This window comes from Galeopterus variegatus, unplaced genomic scaffold (assembly GCF_000696425.1).
Source record: "Galeopterus variegatus unplaced genomic scaffold, G_variegatus-3.0.2 Scaffold1155, whole genome shotgun sequence".
NCBI lineage: Eukaryota > Metazoa > Chordata > Mammalia > Dermoptera > Cynocephalidae > Galeopterus > Galeopterus variegatus.
The window spans coordinates 294,240-300,220 of NW_007727266.1; the positions used below are offsets into that span (position 1 = coordinate 294,240).

Consider the following 5,981-nt stretch of genomic DNA (forward strand, 5'->3'; position numbering starts at 1 on the left):
TGAGCATTCAATAAATATATGTTGAACATGTAGATGTTGAACCAATGTGAATTGTTATCCAAATCTGACTGTTTTCCCTTCACTTTGTCTCCCAGTTGCAAAAGAAAGACAGTAAGTTGTCAAGGCATAATTGAAATATAAAAGAAACCCAGAGATGGAGAACAACTCACTTTGTCATTTGCTCCCCAAACTTCTGAAATAAATTCCCGTCACAATGGGAGAATTGGCAGGGCCTCATTAATTTCTGGGAGGGGGTTTGAAGTCGGTTGAAGAGGGCGCTGTGGAAAGGCTTATCCACCCGCTCACTGAGGAGGCCTGCCTGGCTTCATCTAATTAACGATAAACCAGATGCCTCGACACAATCCGCTTCTACATCTGTAACACGCTGACAGTCTAAAAATGCCAGCCTCCTCCTTGTGTGTCAGCTAAATGTCACTGGCGACATTTGATGCAATTCAGAGATGAAAGTAAATCCAATATTATCACTGACTAAATAACCATGGGCCCAATCAGGGGACCCCAGGCCCCAGCACAGGATGCAGAGAGGAAACAGCCCTCAGGAAGGCAGAGGATCCGGCTCCTTCCCAAATGAGCCCAACCCCCAATTGCCCACAGACAGAGAACCAACTTGCTGGCCCACTTCTGCTTGGAAGGTTCAGGACTCACAACCCCCAAGGCCACTGGTTAGGGACAGAAGGCTGCTTACCATCACTGAGACTCAATTTCTTTACCTGTTAAGGGATCAGAGACAAAGCATTGCCTCTGGGGAAGGACTGATGCTGCTACGATGTGCAGTAATGCATTCAGTCAAACCCTATTTACTGAGCAGCTATTATGGGACAGGCACAGTTCTAGGTGCTGGAGTTGCAGCACTCCTTATATTAATCATCTTCCCCACTAGACAGAAAGCATCATGAAGGTAGGTACCTTCTGTAAATATCTGTGGAATGAATGCATGAATGAACAGATGAGTTTACTTGTCTGTCTTCTCACTAGCCTGGGAGCTTATCAGGAGGCTGTGCAGTCATCAAAGGCAGGGATTAGGTGTTACTCATCTCCTGGTGCCCAGTTCTCAGCAGAGCATTGACAATTGTCAGATAAATGGCTCCAGTCCCCACCATGTGGGATGCAAACAAGTGGGCAAGATGCTGCTCAGTGGTCCCAGCATTGAAAAATATTAAAACACCTCCACCAGGGGATCAAAATTAACATCACCAATGAGAAGTCGATGGGTACCAAGTGCCTCCAGAGGTTACCCTGAGAAGCGCACAACACGTGTGCAGTGTTTCAGACAGCGATGCACTGCCTGAATTTAATCTCAAGGAAACATCAGACAAACCCCAAATGAGAAACATTCAATTGAAAAAATGAAAAAATAAAAAATCTGGGAGTGAGGAAGGTGAGGAGGAGGATGGACACACTGTATCTTCAAAAACATCATTGTCATAGAAGACAAAGAAATGCTGAGGAACTGTTCCAAGTTATAGGAGACTAAAGAGATATGACAACTAAATACAATATGATTCTCAGCTAAATCATGTACTGGAGCGGATAAAGGACACGACTGGGTCAACTGACAAAACTGGAACACAGTCAGAATTGACAAAAGTGCAGTATTAGTGCTCCTTATCTATTGCTGCTGTAACAAATTATCACAAATTCAGTGCCTTAAAACAACCCTAATTTATTTAGGATGTGGACATCTTTGGGGGACCATTGTTCTGCCTACAACAGTCAGTGATTGATAAAAGTATTGTGTGTTCAATGTACCGAAGCTGACAAGTGTCCTGTGCTATATAAGAGAATATCCTGTTCTTCAAAAACGTACACAGAAGTGTCTAGAGGTGAAGGGGGAAAGGGTCACCATGTGTGCAATGTACTCTCACGCGGTTCAGGAATAATAAATAATATACAGAAAGAGCAAAACAATAAAGCAAATGTGACTATTTATAGTAGGCGATTCTGAATAAAAAGGACGTGGATATTCTTCCTAGCATATTTGCAACTCGTCTGTAAATGTGAAATTTCTAAGTTGTGTGTGTGTACTGGATTCTCAATAAGCAAGAACAAGGGTTCCCTGTATCTTGGTTCTATCTCATCACATCGATCAACAGCTCCTCAGGGGCTCCCACTGCAGACAGAGGAAAACCTATGTCCTTAATATGACCATTAGGCTCCTTCACGACCTCCTGCTTCCTCTGACAATCACATCTTCCATCTCCCACCTATTCCTCTGTCCACACTTAATTATCCACCATTCCTCAAAACTGTATCATAATAATTGCTCCCTTTATTAAGCAACTAGCCTCTGGTACTGGGTACATTCTTTTGTCATTACATTTAATCCTCACAACAACGCTCAAATTAACAGTATCTCTAGTTAGATACCAGTATTTCTTCTTACTAATAGCTCAGAGAGGATAAGTGAGTTGCTTAAGGTCACACAGCTAGATCCAGACTTTAAATCAGATCTACCTTATTCCAAAGTCAGGCTCTTGTGTCGGTGAAGGGCCATAATAATCATATACATTGTATATTGATAAAATAAAAATTAAAAAAAAAAAAGTCAGGCTCTTTTGGACATAACTGCACTGCCCCACCCTCCAAGTAATGATTTCAGAAACATTTCCTAAGCACCTATTCAGTGCTGGGCTCTGTGCCAGGCACTAGGGGTACAAATGCAATCAATCCCACCCCAGTCTCTGGGAGTGATGATCTGGCCAGAGAGACAGGGCCAGGGCTGAGATGGGGTTAGGGGTCCGGGTTAGGAGTGAGGGTGAGGATCAGTCAGGGTTCCAGAGTCTGGTCCCCTGACCCTCAGAGCTGACCCTCAGCAATGAGGCTGTGCCTGGAACCACATGATGGTGCAGGTAGAGCAGAGAAATCCTTCCCCAGCCCAGACCATGGGAGTCAAGCTTGGCAGGGGTTTCAGCCACTGTTGGCTGGGTGATGTACTCCTTGTTAGTCAAGTATCTGGTGCCCTCTAGTGGCCAATATATAGATGACAGAGAAAGAGGACTCATCCAAAAACAGAGAGCTGGTTCCCAGGCTTGTAAACGGAGAGGCCTGGGTTTGAGGTTCCAGTTGTGCAGGGGACAGTCTGCTTCACCAGGAGAGATGCTCAACTTCTCTCATATCATACATTGAGCCCAAAAATTAACTCCAGACTGAGCCCTGCAAAGACTGAGCCATGACCACGGTCACAGCCTCAGCCTGATCCTGTCCTTAGACTGAGTTCTGACTTTGGCTAGAGTTAAACCCAGCCTCAGATCTCACCAGATATTTGCTGCTTCTATCGCCTGCTCAGCAGGAGACCTTCAGTAACATCCACAGCCTTGGGCCTCCTGAGGGCCTCTGGCCTTCCACCCTGCTCTCTCCTCTTAGTTGGTCTCACCTCGCCTTCTCCCACTGCCTGAGTGACCTCCAGTGGGTCCTCCGAACCACTCTCCCACCATCACCCTCACCACCCTGCACCCCCAGCCTACCACCACAGCAGCCCAATGACCCCCACCCCCACCCCACCATCTACCTGCTCAGGGCCCCTGAGCTTGCTGAAGAAGCTCCCCCCACTGTGCAGACCACATCCACTGTGGCCTCCTGGTCCCGCAGCTGGGCCGCCACACTGCCCCACGGCCCTGGCTTACTCTCCTCAGTACTTCTTCCCATTCCCCTTTCAAGATGCCGCCTCCATGCTCCTCCAGCTCACTGAACCCCACACCCTGCTGCTCACCTCTCACTTCAAGGGGAAGATTGAGGCACTGGGCTGGAAGCAGCTCACGCACCATAAGTCACTCCCACCACCTCCCCTTCCATCATGGAAAATAAGCACCCGCTGTAGAAACGCAGCCTGCCCCCAGTGCAGGACCCTCAGGGAGCTCCACAGCCCCTTTCAACTGGGCACCATTCACATCTCCCTTCAGTGTATAAACACCCTCAAGTTCCTCGTGCCCTAAGAAAAAGGGCCTCCCTCAACCCTGCTCTCCCCGAGTTAGCACCAGTCTCCCCTGCACCCCCTTTCACAGCCACGCTTCTCCCAGGGGTGTCCACCCTCACAGACACACTTCCTCACCCGCACTCGCGCTACATCGCCTGCAGCCAGACTTGGTCTGCACCCACCCAGCACTGTTCTCCCCAAGGTCCCCAGGAGTCCCCATGTTGAAGGGGACCGTCCCCCCTCATTCCTCGTCCTGTGCCAGTGCCACTCCTGGTTCTCAGGCTGCTCCTCCTCAGTCTGCTTGGCAGGCCCCCCTGCCCCTGCCCACGCGAGGGTGACAGGCTGCCCCGGCTTCCATCCTAGGCCCCTGCTCCTTTCTCTCCACCTACTTTCTAAGAAAAAAAAAGAAAAAGAAAAGAAAGAACCAAAATAAGCAAATGAAGATTTTATTCTAAAATGTTGGTTACAGTTTCTTTTTTTTTCAATAACATATCTACTGTTTAATCTCTCAGGATTAAAATTAAAATAAGATTCTAAAAAATTATTGGTTACAGTTTCTTTTTTTTTCAATAACATATCTACTGTTTAATCTCTCAGGATTAAAATAAAAATAAGATTCTAAAAAATTAAACAACAAAGGAATGTCAAGGACACAACTGCCGCATCCTCAGGGGTGTAATAGCTGTTCCAGTTTAATACCCAGCATCACAACGAAATGAATTTTTTATATTTGCTAAACGAAATAATGTAGGACCCGCATCTTCATCTGAGCTGGTTATAACTTTCGAGCACAAAGCTTCATTTTGCTTGGTGAGAACCTGACAAGAGTGACGGCCAACGAGGTGGTGCGTGCCTAACAGGAAATGCTGTTACCCAGCATCCCAGCAGTGATGCCGGTGATAATGAAGCCCTCAATTTAGGATCTGGAACGTTTTTCCTTCCATTTACGGGGTAAGGGGGAAATTCGGTCCAATGACTCTGTCTCGGGACCTGCATCTCGTGTTTACTCGGCGGGTATTTGCTTTCCAGTAACTGGATTAACGCTTTGAGCACAGAAGGAAACACACCCGCGGTCCCTGTGCACCCCCGAGGGCGCCCGGTCTCCAGCGGCTCCTCCGGCCGGCGTCCGCCATCGGGGCTGCTGCTCAGGGCACTGACAGCGCTTCCTCCCCCTTTTCTCACCTTCGTCTTCTTCAGTCCCCATGTCACTCTCGGCAGGACAGGGCTGTCTTACCATCTGGGGCTGCCTCTTGGTTATGGATTCGTGACTTCTGTGGCTGCAGGTCGTCCTCTTCTAGGACTCACTTTTCGGGTGACAGACGCTGTTGCTGTCACCACCCCTGCCTGGGTGGCTCCCACGCGGCTTTCTTCCTTTCTCTTTCTCCTGTGGCAGCGCTCGGAGTGGGTGTGTCACTGCTTTCCACACATCCCCGCTGGCTTTTTCTTCATGCTCAGTATCTCCCTCTGAGACAGGAGGTTCTTTTCCTTCTACTTCCACATCAGATGATGCCTTTGATGACGAAAATTTCACTTTCTGAACGTTATCTATCTCCCATAAGCCTTCATGAAAACCTTCTCACTTATCTGGTGTGCTGCACTTTACCTTATTTTCTGAGTAAGGAAGTAGGTCCTTTGGTCCTAAAAAAGTCTCATGAGTCCCAGAAAAGAAAATGGGTAGTTTGTGGGTGGCTTTACAGCTGCATCAGGAGCTTTACCCACTCCAACTGGCCAATGGGGACAACCTTTCATCTGGGCGAAGATGGAGTCTCCAGGTTTGAAGTCGCGTGTCAGGCTTCTGAAGGCGAGGCTGGGCCCCGAAGCCCAGGAGCAGGTGCAGCGGCGTAGTCACAAGGGGAAGCGGGACGTTGGTAGAGGGCCACCAATCACTGCAACCACCTCTGCTGCTGTTCCTGCCTCAGGGTGTCCTGACGCACCTGCCAGGGACAGCACGAAGGGGGGTTAAAGCGAGGAACTGAAGGGAAGGGCCTATGGGGGAGGGGCGAGAGGCGGAGAGGACGGGGGAGGGGGTGAGAGGCGGAGAGGACGG

General features: G+C 48.7%; 1 pseudogene; it reads right to left on the bottom strand.

Moving 5' to 3' along the window:
• Positions 1 to 4,937: 4,937 nt before the first annotated feature.
• Positions 4,938 to 5,981, bottom strand: part of LOC103592468 — a 45,539-nt pseudogene continuing 44,495 nt past the window's right edge.